We start from the raw sequence: 15,787 nt of genomic DNA, 5'->3' as shown, positions 1-15,787 counted from the left end.
AACCCACTTTTTTGATCTAGTATCAGTAGGTGATTTTGTTGCTCTTGTATGTACTCATTAGCCTGGACTACACGATCTTTTCTTGTGGGAGGTCACATATGGAAAAGTTTTCAGGAGATATAATACAAACAGAAGCTACCAAAATGATAGGGGACCCCAAAAGACTTTGTTTTACAGGTGAACATATAGAAACACTTGCTATATTAAAAATGAAAGCAAATTTCAAAAAGAATTTGTTAATTTAAAAATAACTTAGTACATGTTATTGCTAATACTTTGTTTTATTTATTTTAAGACTTAAATTTTTTATATACTTCTGTGTATCCATGTGTGCCTCTGTGTGGTTGTGTGCATGAGTCAAAGCACCCGGGAAGCCAAAATAGGCACTGAATTCCCTGAAGGTAGGCTTCATTGCAGCTGTGAGCCTCCCAATATGGCTTCTGGGAATAGAACCCGATCCCTTGCAATACTTACTTCTTAACTGTTGCACTATTTCTTCAACCCTGGTAATATTTTATTTGAAGGAAAATATCTATGAGTCAAAACAAAACATAACAATTAGGAAGAGTGACATTATATGGTGTATTTTTATCCCTCTGTGCTTTCCAACACATAAGAAGCAATGTGGGTTCCCCTATCCTGGGCAACCCTCTCTGTTCTGAAGACAGATGAGAGAAAGGTGTTGGTCCAGGATTGGGTTATCTGTGCATAAGAGCCTTTTAACATCTGCTATTATTTCTGTTGAGTGGGGCATGAGTTGAGATTCAGAGGGTGGGCATTAACATTGGGATGTCTATGTTAGGACATGATGAGCTCCAACTTGCTGCTGTGTCCAGTGGTCCACACTGGGCTTCACCATCCTACTGCAAGGTGGACCCTTAAGCCAGCCTCTCCCTCTTCCAGCGCTTCATTGGCCTACAAGCCAGAATTTGCTGTGCTGAGCTTCTCGGCTGGCTAGGATTGCTCAAGGCATCTTTGCTGGTCATATTCTCTCTGCCACAGCCTGCTCCTCCCCTTTACTCATGCTCTTGTCCAACCTCATTCCCTTAAATAGCATCTCTGTGCTGATGAATCCCAAAAGATGAACAACCGGTAGCCTGTTCTGCATATCCACTTGGAGGCTTTGGTAGAATTCTTGGTATGTCTACAACAGACTTGCCCTCCACCCCACTGGTTCCAACTCCTCTTCCTTGTTCATTTCTTGGCCTTTCCACATTTTTGCTTTATTCAGTGATATAAATATACATCAACCCCTCCTGAGTTCGGTTTATTTCCAGTTGGTTTCCCAATGCTCATCAAAGATGTTGCATAAGCCTGGTTTTGAGAAAACAGAAATAATATAGTAAAAGAACATAGGAACACAGACAGAGGAGGACTTGGAATTTTCTCTTTGACAAGAATTATTTTTTTTAAAGTCAACTTTGGCTTCATAAACTTACTGAAAATTATGATGCTGAATGGGTTTCCATTTTTGGGTTCCTGTGCCCTTACAAAGTACTTCTGAGGCTCAAATAAAGCTGAACTCCTCTACAGGGAAGCCTGTGGAGAAAAATCCGGGTTAAAAAGCTCAGTGAGGAATGCTCTTCCTGTTCACTATCTGAGATCCTTAGCCTTATTTTAACGTCATTTTTAATGTGAATTTCCATGCTATTTTAATTCATTAGTCATGGGCTATCATTTTTTGAAGTAATTACTGTAATTTCATCAAATGACATAATTATAGTAAATACTTTGATGTAATTACCATAAATATGGAAAGAGACACCCGAAGGTATAATAATGTCACAAACTAAGATATTTATGATGTGTAAAGACAAATTATGATGACATTTATGACATGCAGCAACATCACAGAGCTCTGTGTTTATGTTAGAGAGAGAATAATGATACAAATAGAATCTGAAGTCACATCATGGAGATCCGTTTCTCTTTTAAGTGGTATTGAAAGCTAAGAGTTCTACAAGACCTCCAGTTCAAATGAGCAGATCGCTATCATTTTACAGCATTTTTTCTTTGAGCCTTAATCACTGACTATGCTATTTTACTGGGGCCAAGGCATTTCTGCCTTCAAAGGCAAAGCCTAGACACAGACACAAAGCAGGGACACAAAATGAGGAAGCATACCATACATAGTCACTGAAAAATACCTACACGAGAACCCTGTACCAGGGAGATCCATGGCCTTGTTCTTTATCCCTTCCTTTCTACAGGTCAAGAGAATTGTCACTGCTGTGTGTCTCCCTGGTAACGTGGCTCTCCAAAGCAGACAAACCATTGTCTTGGCTTTAGTTGGTTGTTGGAATCAAGGCCACACAACTGTGTCTTACTTGTACACACAGGTAGCATTCTGATCCCAGGGCCTGGTTGACTGGGGCAGGATGGTAGCTTCAAAAGTAAGGAAACCTGGGTCTATATGTCACATTCTAGGTCAGCCAGAAAGAGAAGCATGGAAGATACCTCAGTTGGGAGAGAGCTTGTGCAAGTTGGAAAAGCCAGATGCAGCATGTTTATAATCCCAGCACTGGGGAGGAGAGACAGGCCGATCCGGGGGAGCCTTCAGGACAGTTGGTTTAATCGACTTCTTGAGTTCCAGGCCAATGATATATTCTGTCTCAAAATAGGAAAAAGGTGGATGTGGATGGTTCCTGAGATTCCTTCTACACAGAGATTCATGTACATGCATGTGAGACCGCATACACACTGATGTATGCACACATATGCATGTACAATTAATTAAGTAAGAAAATTATCTTAAATACAGCCATGGGTTTCGTTTTTCTGCCTAGTTGTTTAATTTGTACATGTTTATTGTATCTGGGAATCTGTTTTCAAAGGCTGATTTGAGTTTCAATTATGTGTGTATGCGTGGGTTCTGTGTGAGGGTGAGTGCATGTGCGCTCCGGTGTCTGATGAGGCCAGAAGAGGGTGTTAGGTCCCCTTCGACTGAGTTACGAGCGCTTGTACGCTGTCTGAGTTGGGTGCTGGAGAATGGCCTCTGGTCCCCTTAGACAATGAGCCTTCTCTCCAGCCCCACATCTGGGAATATTTTAAATTCCACGCACCACTCCCAGCTTAGTCTTCACCATTTGCACAGCTGTGCTTTTTATCTTGCCATCTCAGTGAACGAAGATGTCATGGACCATGGCAGGCAAACATATTGTCATCTTACTGGCTGTGCATGCTACGGTAAGCCTTTGCCTATAAACTAAATGCACTGTGCTCTATTGAGTTTCATTGGTAATCAGGCCTTCAATATTAAGTTAAATTCTTTTGATTTCTATGAAATCTCCAGGGGTCAACACAGGCCAAGTGCCACAGAACTGACAAAGGCTATGCAATGTTAACTCAAGTTCTGAATTGATTTTCTTAAAATGTCTTGTATAGACAGTGAAAGCAACACCAACCCCAATGGACTAGGTCTGGACACTGACATTTAAAAAAAAATATTCTCTCATATTTTACATCTGGCCAAAGTTTCCCCTTCCTCCTCTCCTCAAGTCCATTCTCCCACCTTTCTCTAACCCATCCACTCCTCCGCCATTTCCTTTCAGAAAAGAGCCAGCCTCCCAGGGATACCAACCATACGTGGCATATCAAGTTGCAGTAAGGTTAGGCACCCACCCTTATGTTAAGGCTGGACAAGGCATCCCAGTTGGAGGGAAAGGGTCTCCAAAGCAGAACAAAGCACCAGAGAAAGTCCCTGCCCCCTTTGTTAGAGTCCCATGGAAACATCAACCTACACAACACTAATATATTTATAGACTCAACCACCTCAGACTCAACTCTGGATCCCTGGTTGTCAATTCAGTCTTAATGAGCCCCTATGAGTCCAGGTTTGTTGATTCCATGGGTTTTCTTGTGGTGTCCTTGACCCTTCTGGCTCTTTCAATCCCTGCCTTCTGCAGCTTACAGAATTCACTGTGTTCTGCCTAATGTTTGGCCATGGGTCTCTGCATCTGTTTTTGTCAGTTGCTATATGAAGTCTCTCTGATGATAATTATGGCAGATGCCCATCTACAAGTATAGCTGAATGTCATCAGGAATCACTTCATTTACTCATTTATTTACTTGGATAAATGTTGACAGAGGTTTCCCTGTCCCACCAGATCCCACATTGGTTTAGTCCCAAAGAAATACACATTAATTATAAACTGATTGGCCTATTAGCTCAGGCTTCTCATTAACACTTATAACTTACATTAACCCATAATTCTTGTCTGTGTTAGCCATGTGGCTTGGCACCATTTTTTTTGGAGGCAGTCACATCTTGCTTCCTCTGCGTCTGGATGATGACTACAGACTGAATCTTTCCTCTTCCCAGAATTTTCCTGTTCTTGTTGCTCTGCCTATACTTCCTGCCTGGCTACTGGCCAATCAGTGTTTTATTAAAACACAATTGACAAGGTACAGACCATTGTCCAACAGCAGATAAAGAAAATGGCAATTTACACAATAGAGTATTACTTAGCTGTGGAAAAATAGTATCATGAAAGTTGTAGGCAAATGGATGGAACTAGAAAAAATCATCATGAATGAAGTAATGCAGACCCAGAAAGATAAATATAGTATTCCTCACCTATAAGTGAATATTAACTGTGAAGTAAAGGCTAATCATGCTTAAGGTTAAGTAACAAGAAGGGATCTAGGGGAGATGCATGCATCTCCCTGGGAAGGGAATAGAAGAGCTTTTGTATTGCAGGTAGACTGGGGCTAGGAACAGGGAGATAAGGTAGGGAAGGATGGAGGAAGGAAGTATTGGGAGAGACGACTGGAGTTGGAGAGCTATTGAGGGCAAGTTAGAAACCTAGTGCAATGGATACTCCCAGTGATCTATTAGGGCGATGCTAGATAAGACTCCTAGTAATGAGTGATGTGGATCCTGAACTGGCCATCTTCTGTAACCAGACAAGTCTTCGTGTGGAGGGATTTGGACATCAACCTGGCCACAAAACCTTCAAACTATAATTTAGTCTGCCAGCAAGATGTGCTGGGGTAAAGGTGGCACAGACATTATGGGAGAAGCCAAATAATGACTGGCCTGGCTTGAGACCCATGCCACCAAGAGAGGGAGCACTCCCCACACCCTCCAGGACCAGAAACCATCGACCAGATGGCCACAGATCTAAATCAGAATCAAACATGCCTGGCTTGTTCTTTAAAGCCTAAAGTTTTCCGTGTGCAAAGGAAGCTCCCACTGATTTAGGATCACACCAAAAATAAATCCATTCACACTGATATAGGATTACAAGAAGTCAGTTCACACTGATATAGGACCACATCAAGAATAAGTCAATTCACACTGATTTAGGATCACACCAAGAATAAGTCAGTTCACACTGATGTAGGGCCACACCAAGAATAAGTTAGTTCACACTGATGTAGGACCACACCAAGAATAAGTCGGTTTACACTGATGTAGGATCACACCAAGAATACATCAGTTCACAATAATGTAGTACCATACCAAGAATAAGTCAGTTCATACTGATTTAGGATCATACCAAGAATAAGTCAGTTCACACTAATGTAGGACCATACCAAGAATAAGTCACTTCACACTGATTTAGTATCATACCAAGAAGCAGCTATCATCCAGACTCAACTAAGGTACCTGTTTTTAAGACAAAAACTGCTCTCCAGCTAAAATTTATATTATCTTTTTATTAGAAAAAATTTCACTTCATAGTCAGCTTGCTAATAAAATATAAATAACATAGAAGAAAAATAGCCTAAAATCTGTGTTAGTCAGCTTTTCCTTACTGTAATGAATATTTACAGGAAATATTGCTCACAACAGGAAAGGTTGCTTTTTGCTCACTACTCCTTCAAGGGCGCACCCCAATAACCTAACTTATTCGCAGGAAGCCTCCCTTTACATCTTAGCACCACAGGCTGTTACCCAAGCCTTTAACAGACCCACTTCAGTGACTTTTCTTAAGATATAGTACATCCACATAAAACTTTGGAGATTACTTCAGTGTTTAGTAGTATTCTGGATCATGAAAACTTATGAGAAACTTTATTTATTGTCATGATAAATGGGAGACCTACTTTGAGAAAATCTAAACAACTTAGGAAGCAGTGTCAGAATTATGCCTCATCCTTGTATTAAAAATAAGCACCAAGCTGCACACAGTGGCTCGTATCTGCAATCCCAGAGCTGGGAAGCTCATGAAGGAAGACTGAAAATTCCAGGCCATCCTGGGCCACATATTGAGATCCTTTCTTTGTTTAATTGAGTTTTATCGAGCTCTACATTTTTCTTTGCTCCCCTCCCTGCTTCTCCCCTTCCCTTCAACCCTCTCCCAAGGTCCCCATGCTCCCAGTTTACTCAGGAGATCTTGTCTTTTTCTACTTCCCATGTAGATTAGATCTATGTATGTTGATACCTTTTGTAATAAAACAGCTTGAAGTAAGTACTGAAATATATTATAGGGTATATATTTAGAAAAGAAGAGATACTCACAAGGCTACAACTTGCAAGTAAAATTAAAGCATACAAAATAATATTTATGATTGTTAGTATTCTATAGCAAAATATTCTCTTAGGTCTATTTATCAGTGTTACTCTCTCAGATATGAAAAATTAATCTCCTTTTAAGTTCAGCTCTACTTTTCACCAGCTGGTGTGTGTGTGTGTCTGTGTCTGTGTGTGTACATGTGTGTAAAACCACAGTCCATGGATAGTTTTATAACTGCTAGAAATACATTGCAGAAGCTTAAGTAATTCCCTGGGAAACAATTCTTTTATTTTTCACTTTGCTCCATCTTAAATCAGTATTGAGGCAGTCAACTGGCTTTGAAGCTTTAATTAAAGGCTCCACTTTCTTGGGACCTTCTTTATTTCAAACACACCTGAACGAGAAGAAGCTCTGGCTAGATTGAGGATAAGGATGTGGTCAGTTCTGAATATTAACTATTGGGGTGCCCTGATATTAAGCAGTCAGGGAACTGGTATTCTGTAGCTTCTGGGCTTGATCATCATTTCCTCCTGGAAGCCACTCTTTCCAGATCAGGCAGCCTTTGTGGTTTCTGTTCCTCCTTTATTGAGAACAGACTGATGCAAGAACATTCCTGTCAGGTCGCCATGCTGTGACAGGAGCACATACATCTGAGGCTAGAAGAAAACATCTGGTTCATCTCCTCCCCGGAAAAGCAAAGGCCCCTATTCTGTCTTAGAATGAACTCAACAGCCTGATTTATTCTGTCAGTCCTGCCACGAGTATAAATTGATTCTCACTGAAAGCAAGACTTAAAGACCAAGCGCTCACCAGACTCCAAAGTGCTGACCTGTCTGGAAAGTCTCACGGAAGCCCAGGATAGCAGAGGAACTAGAACTGTTCAAATCAGACCCATGAAGAGCAATTGAGTCCAGAATCATACTGCAGCTGCAAGCTGCTGCAGTCTGGAAGGAAACCAGCTTACACCTGCATGTCCAGTCTTTGTCCAGAATGACTGAGTTTGAGTTCCACTAGTCTGTAGAAGGCTGTCTAACATGTAATCCAAGATTAATTTCTCAGGGATTAGCAGAGTTCACATGGGCTTATCTTTGGGGGTAGGTGGTACTCATTTTTCTTAATTATGTGTTTATGTTTGTCTGTGTATGTGTGCATAGAGTGCGGTGTTCAAGGAGGACAGAAGAGGGCGCTGTATCTCCTGGAACTGGAATTATGGGCAGTTTTAATTTACTTGGCCCAGTACTGGGAACTGAGTTCAGGTCCTCTGCACCACCAGAATATTCTCTCAAACCCTGAACCTTCCCTTCAGTTCCAGCAGCATGAAAATAGGCTGCCCATTGGATGGGGCCTTGGAAGTTTGTCTGAGCTGGCAATGAATTTTGAAAGAGCCTAGTTCCTTGTTTCAGTGTGGCAGCCAACAGCTTAATCCCAGCCTTTGACAGCTACAACTTGAAAACCAGATCTCTAGCTCCGCATTTTGTGTTCAGGTGTCAAGTGGTGACAATGATGATCCTGACTGATCAAGGCTGCTCTCAGGGGTTAGACACGGTGCTGCTTAGAGAGGAGCCTGCCATCCACTCCTGCGTGCCTTTATCAACGTGCACTAAAGCCCCAGCTCTCACGGTGGTTGGAAGAAGAACAAAGTCCCACATGCTGTAGAACATTCTTGTCTGATGTTTTCAATATTGTTAGATAGGAGGTGTTAGGTTTTGGAGGAAGACCACAGAGGGAAAATGTCATTCTCATCATTCTGTCAAGGCTGTACATTGTCACCACCACTACTGTTGGTGCAGATCTTAATCAATTGAGACTTATTGCCAGATTTCAGTACAGTAATACTTGAGAAAACGGAAAGAATGACACATAAATAATTTCTCCTGGAAGTGACACTTGTCAGGGACAGCTGCTGACCTGAACCTGAAAGACTGGCTGAACATGGGAACTTTAAAATGTGCAGCAGACGTATCTGATCTCAAGACTGTCCCTGGTATGGTCTCGGGTGTCTATTCTTCTTTTCTGAATTGTAACTCACAATGTAGATCAGGCTATCCCCAGACTTTAGCCCCCAATTCTCTTACCTCTGTCTCTAGTGTAGGGAAGGCAAGCGTGCATTGATGTGGGAGTGTCATCTATCTGTTGCTTTCATTGGTTAATTAACAAAGAAACTGCTTGGCCTTTGATAGGCCAGTCCTTAGGTGGGTGGAATAGACATAAAAGAATGCTGGGAGAAAGAAAGCCGAGTCAGGCAGTCACCATGATTCTCCCACTCCAGACAGACGCAGGTTAAGATCTTTCCTGGTAAGCCACACCTCATGGGGCTACACAGATTGTCACGAGCCATTTCCCCCGAGCCATTTCCCCCCTAAAAATCATTACAGGAATCACCCTGGGGAGTCTGCAGAGAACCTCACACCCATAATTATGTTCTACTGAGAAAACCTGCCTCTCACCCAATTAACTGCTAATCTGTTAATTACATTCCACATTCCAGCTATCCAGGGAACTAGGTGTGGCAACTTGTGACTTCTTGGCCTACCTGACCGGGACCACGCGGCGAGATCCCGTGCCCTACCCCCCATTCCTTACCATATATAAACTGTAACCCGTCCCTAATAAACCGGAGGCTTTGACAAATCTGCTTGGCCTTCTTCTTCTGTCTTAGCTCATTCCCTTCCAGGTAGCGCCCCTCCATGACTGATTGCAGGGTGGGTTACAAACACCTAGACTGAGTAACCCACCCCAACGCAATCCACAACAGATTATTAAAAATGTGTTAATCGAGATGTGAGAGTTAGCCAATAAGAGGCTGGAACTAATGGGCCAGGCAGTGGTCAAAAGAATACAGTTTCCGTGTAATTATTTCGGGGCATAAGCTAGCCAGGCGGCTGGGAACCAGGCTATAGTGCATGACCACAGCCGACTGGCACCTACACTTTCCCTCCTCCTTTGCTGGCAGTTTGGATTGGAGGATAGTCAAGCCCTGTGAACATGATTGGTCACATAATCCTGCCTGTTGTAATCTTATCTCATCTGGAGGCACATTGTTCAGTTTTTTGTTTTGTTTTGTTTTGTTGTATTCTACAATGGTCCAAGCCCCTTCAACACATGCATAATGCTTCCAAGACCTGTCCCTGTTTCTTCTTCCTACCTCTTCAGTCCTCCTAACTACCTCAGTTGGTTTCTCTTACTCCTACTTTTCTTTTCTTTCTGGATTTTTTTTTTAATATTGTCATCCTAATCAGTGATCTACCAATTAACCTATTCAGTTCGCCCCAAAGTTTAACATAATTTATTTCTGGTATTCTCATAAAAATGCAGTCTTATTCAATTAAAAATACTTTTGAAAGTTGGGGACATTATTTTTAAATATTTTAAATGTTTCATGTTTATCTCTAAGTATATGTTGCTACCTCCACCCCAGTCATGGCAAGGAGAACTGTTTCTCACATCTTTTTTCATTTTTTTTAAATTGTTGTTTGTTTGTTGAGTTACTGTTTCTTTAGTTTCACGCTTTCCAATTAACAGTGACAGTGAATCTGGGTAACCATAATTGTTCATTGTAATTGTAATAATTGTTAATGGCTCAGGTAGCTATGTGCTACTGATGACAACCGATTGGTCAGTGCAGGCAGGCACCGAAAGTCATGGCTCTAAGAACATCCCATGCTAGAAGGACATTCAGATTCCTGTGCTTTGTTACCCTCTAAATGAACATCTCTGCTTGGAGGCTGTGTGTCATCATGCAGGTGACTGTGAAAGAACCCTCATTTCCCCTCCCCCCACACCTCACCCCAGAATCTGCCATAAGTCTTTTAAAAAGCCCCAGACTTGCCCTTGCTGGAACCTTGGTTCCTAGGTCTCATTTAAGTCTCTCTTTGTGTCTTTATTTGTGTTTCTCTCACTCTTCCTCCCTTCCTTCTTCCCTCCCTCTCAAGCTATAACTCTGTAATAAGACTCTCTAAAATCCCTTTTGTGGTATGGGTATGGGAATTTCATTCCTTGAATCTTCCTGAAAAGCAACACGGAAGTCACTAGCTCAGAGCAGCTTTTATGGCTCTTTTTTTTTTTTTTTTTTTTGAGATGCTAACAGCCCAAAAAGGGCCTGTCATTCTCAGACACCCCAATTTCCCAAATCAACACCATCTTAGTTAATATCCTATTGTTCTGATAAGACACCATGACCAAGACAACTTACAAAAGAGTTTATTTGGGGCTTATAGTTTCAGAGGGTTAGAGTTCATGACCCATGTGGTGGGGAACATGGTAGCAGGCAAGAAAGGATGGAGCTAGTGTAACAGTTGAGAGCTTTATCTTGAGATACAACCATAAAGCAGAGCGGACACTAAATGTGAATGGCAGGGGATATTGAAACTTCAAAGCCTGCCCCCATTACATACTTCCAACAAGGCCACACCTTCTAATCATTCTCAAACAGTTCCACCAACTGGGAACAAAATAATCAAATATATGAACCTATGGGGGCCACTTCCTTTCAAATCAATACAACCACCTCAGGTCGATTGAGGCTCCATACCATAACAACTTCCTTTAGAATAGGATTTTCTCAATCTCAGTATAAAGTAACCTTCAGGATTTCAGTAAGAAAACTTATAATTGCTAAACACAGTGAGATTGAGTGCGGCATTAGGAGAAACCTTCAATGAGCAGTATTCCAGGCATTCATCACCAGATAGCCTTTCCAAAGGACCAGGAAGGAGGAGTTGGGATGGTGATTCTCTCCATGCTAGAGAACGTACATGCCTAGCAAGTGCAAGACACTGGCGTTAGTGTCTTACACCACCACGGTGCAACACAACACAAAACAACCCAACAGTAAGGGAAAAGTGCTGGTAAGAAGTATAAGGTCAATGACTCTTCCCCATCCTATGAAACTCAGTTTGAGAAATCTCGCACTTGCTCCCCCCTGTACTTAGAAGCTTCTAAACAGAGCTATAATAGAGAGATTGATTCTGTTCCAACAGATACCCCCCTTTCCCCTTAAACTTGTAGCTATTGTAGTCAGTGTGTATGAATAACTCCAGGAGCTCACATTGGGAGAGACTATGAGAAGAAGGTATACATCATAACTCTGCAGATGTGTTTTTCACTCATGTGATAATGGAGCATGTATATAGGCTTGTTAATACAAGTGTCACCCAATTTAAAATAATTTACAAGGATACCCATGATTCAATATGATAGTTCAAATTAAAAGTGAGATGATTGAAGAGGTAAAAGGCTGTAGGAATGTTAACTTTGAAAGTGAATGGAAAAATATGCTAAAATGAATAATGAATATTATTTTTTTGCTAGGAGGAAATAAATATCACTTAAGATTCTGATACCCAAAGTGTAAAATATAAGGTGATGCTATTCTAGAATATTCTCTTATTCTTTATGGTTAGAGTGCCTAATTATGCTTATTTTAATATTCTTAATAGATTCTTCACAGTGGCCTAGTCAAAAAGAATATAATAGGATTTGTTTTACTCTGGAAACTAATTGAAATCTGGAAAATTGCAGAATCTGATCAAAGATTGCATAGCTACCAAATAGAGTTTGACTAAAATACCCATGACATGAAATTCCATGGTATATCACTAGAAAACCAATCAGGAATTTGGCCAGGTGTGTAGGCATACCTCTGTAATCTCATCATCAGGGTAGCAGGGAAAAAAAGGTTGATGTTTCAGGGCTATCCTGCTCTACATGAGAGTCTGTCTAAAAAACAGAGCAATAAATTACAATGGACTAATTGCATCTCCAAGTCTATACTCCATGTCCTTCAACAATAAAGATATCTCAGTCAATTGGTCTCATCATAGGAATGAGTAATAATCACATTTTCACCCACAGTAGGATGAATCATCACATTAATCTTATCAGGACAGTAAGTTATGAACATAAGCAAAGAATGGGAGCTTTTCTGAAAATTCGGGTTCCCGGCTATCTCTGCAACAACCAGCCTTCTCACAGCCAGGCCTGCAATTTTTGCACCGGGAGCCATAGTGGAAACCAGAAAATATTGGGATGGTGGCACAGAGGTGACGGCTTCCCTCCCCCAATGAAATCTTTAATAAAAAAGAAAACAGTCAGTCAATACAGTTGTATGTAAACTTGACTCAAGCTGGGGTCATCAGGGAAATGGAAACTCCAGCTGTTGAAAATGCTTTGATCAAATTGGCCTGTAGGCTAGGCTGTGGGCATTTTCTTGATTGGTGATTGCTGTATGAGGTCCATCTGTGGGCGGTGCTGCCCTTTGGCAGGAGGTCCTGCTGTACATATAGAAACAGGCTGAGCAAGCTAGTAAGTGGTATTTTGCTATGGACCATGCTTCAGTTCCTGCATGCAGGTTCCTGCCTTGAGTTCTTGCCTTGGTTTCCCTTGGAGATGATTTGCTTCCTGAACCATAAGGCAAAATAATCATTTCCCCCAACAAGGTGCTTTTGGTCAGCATTTCACACAGAGATCAAGTGCAAATTAGGGCAAGAATTGGTGCTGGGTTTCCGGGATGTTGTTGTGATGGGCAGTGTAGTAGGAGCTGCAGGCTGCATTCCTGCCACCTAGCTCCTGACCGCCTGGCTAGCTTATGCCCCTAAACAACAACACACAAATTGTATTCTTTTAAACACTGCTTGGCCCATTTCTATTAATGTGTGTAGCACCACGAGGCAGTAGCTTACCAAGAAGGATTCTAGCCTACGTCCATCTTGGGCTGGAGCTTCATTGCATCTGCCTCAGAGAGGAGAGCTATGGAGTATGAGCTCACTTCCTCTTCTTCCCAGCATTCTGTTCTGTTTACTCCACCCACCTATGTTCTAACCTATCAGGCCAAGCAGGTTCTTTATTAATTAACCAATGAAAGCAACAGATTTATATGACACTCCCACATCAGGGCAGGACCATGTGGTCCTGAGGAGGGTTGTGGAAGGACATAACTGTGAAAGTCATGGAGTGCTCAGAGCTGAATGGGCTGTCCTATGAGGTCTCAGAAGATAAGAATTCTAAGAGAAATGAAAACAACAGAGACCTGACTTGAGAAGTTTCAGAGAGAAGCAAAAGCTCTTTTGGATAGTCTGTGTGATGTTTTGAGGTGAGAATCTATGTTTAAACTGGTAAGCTGGGGCTGAAGGACAGGCTGTGATAAGAGCTCTGAACCACTGAGGGGGGAAATTTGTTCTTCTGATCAAATTGATGCAGTGATTAAGATGTGACCAACATCTTCTCAAGTATCTCTTCATAGTCAGCATAAAGAGACTGTGGAGAGAAATATCAGGCCAGAGCTCACACTGGCTGTGAACATGGTAATGCGGGAAAGCCTCCCAGGTGTTGCTGGTTTTGAAGACATAGGAGTCATGGAGATCAGCTGAGTCTTGGCACTGTGAGAAGTGAGGATTCAGCCCTGGTTGTAGGAGGAGCCCAAGATTTGAAGGTTCACAGAGGAGGACTCCCTGGTAGAGTCAGAGTGTCTAAAGATAGCCCAGGAGAGGTCATGGGTGAAAGTGCAGCCTAGTTTCAGTGAAGACCCATGCAGTGGAGACCCCAGGACTTCAGGATGACCCCCAACAAGATCAACAGCTGTGGAGCAGGGGAATGAGCCACCTGACTGGGATGAGACCCTAAAAGTGTTTTGATGTGTATGTCCCTAGCTGCTAAGCATGATGAACACCATTCTGACATACTTCTTAACTATTTTTACTTTTTCTTTTGAGAACTCTCTGTTCTGTTCCATTGCTGTTTGTGAATTGGGTTGCTTGCTTGCTCACCTTCTTGTTGCTTGTGTTTTTTTTTTTAATATATACATTCTGGATACTCATCTCTGTCAGATGTATAGCTGGCATACATCCTCTTTCTCTCTATGGACTCTCTCTCTCCACTTGACTGATGACTTCCTTTCCTGAAGAGAAGACTTTTGGTTTAATGAGTTCTCTCTTGTCAACTGTTAACTTCCTTTCCTGAGCAAATGGATTTCTGCTCAGAAAGTCATTCTCAACAACTCCATCTTGTTGGACACTAAGTTGTCTCCCAGCAGTTTCAATGTTTAAGTTAAACATATTGAGGTCTTTGATCAAGTTTGAGTTCATTTTGGTTCAGTATGATAGATATTGATCTAACTGCATTCTTCTACATGAGACATCAGTTTCCCAAGCACCATTTGTTAAAGATGATGCCTTTTTGTCAACATATATTTTTGTCCTCTCTGTCAAATACCAGATGCTTGTAGTTGTGTCTACTGATATTTGGGTTTTCTATTTTGTTCCATTGATCTACATGTCTGTTTTTGTGCCAATACCATACTGTTTTTTAAGCCATAGTTTTGTAATATATCTTGAAATATGGAAAAGTGATACCTCCAGCATTCTTTTTTGTTTTGGTTTGGTTTTTACTCAAGAATTATTTGGATATCCTGGATCTTTTGTGGTTCTATATGGAATTGTGAGGGTGGGGGAAGAATTTCATTGGGATCTTGATTGGGCTTGCATTGCATCTGTTAATTGATTTGGGTAGGATGGTCATTTAACAATATTAATTCTACCAACCTGTAAGCATAGGCGGTCTTTCCATTTCCTAGGGCTTCCTCAGTCTCCATCTTCAGAGATTTAATATTTGAACTATAGTGGTTTTCAATAACTTGGTTATGTTTGCTCCTAGATAGACTTTGAGGCTGTTGCAAATAGGAGTTTTTAGGTATCCTCTTTCTCAGCTTGTTTGTTGACAATATACAGAATTGCTACTCAGTTTTGTAAATTGACATTTGTTCTGCCATATTGCTCACACTGTTGATAATTTATAGAAGTCTTTATTGGAATTTTTGTGATTTCTTATGGATAATAGCATGTTATTTATAAATTGATATAATTTATCATCTTTTTCCTGATTGTATTCCTCTAATTTTCTCTTGTCTTATTTTCTTGTCTAGTGATTCTGGTACTGTGTTAAAGAGCATTAAGGACTGTGAAAAGCCTCATCTCACTCCAGATGAAATGATGAGGTTGACCATGGATTTGTCATATGTATAATTTTTTACTGAAAATATATTTTAGGCAATATATTCTGGCTATGGTTTCCCCTCCCCCAGCTCCTCACACTCCCTAACTCCCCTCCAATCCAGATTCCCACCCTTTCTGTCCTCTGTTAGAAAACAACACGTATATAAGGAATAAATTAAAGCAGAGTAAGATGAGATAAAACAGCAGCAACTATAGTATAGTATGATGAGATAAAACAACAGCAAACAAAGTGGAACAGGACAAAATGGACAGAAGAGACCAAAGAAAAAGCACAGGAAACATACAGAAGCACAGACACACATGTTTTCACACACACAG

The sequence above is a fragment of the Alexandromys fortis genome, unplaced genomic scaffold (genome assembly GCF_014885135.2).
Source record: "Alexandromys fortis isolate MF-2015 unplaced genomic scaffold, M_Fortis_MF-2015_v1.1 scaffold_21, whole genome shotgun sequence".
Classification (NCBI taxonomy): Eukaryota; Metazoa; Chordata; class Mammalia; order Rodentia; family Cricetidae; genus Alexandromys; species Alexandromys fortis.
This window is presented reverse-complemented; position numbering follows the sequence as displayed.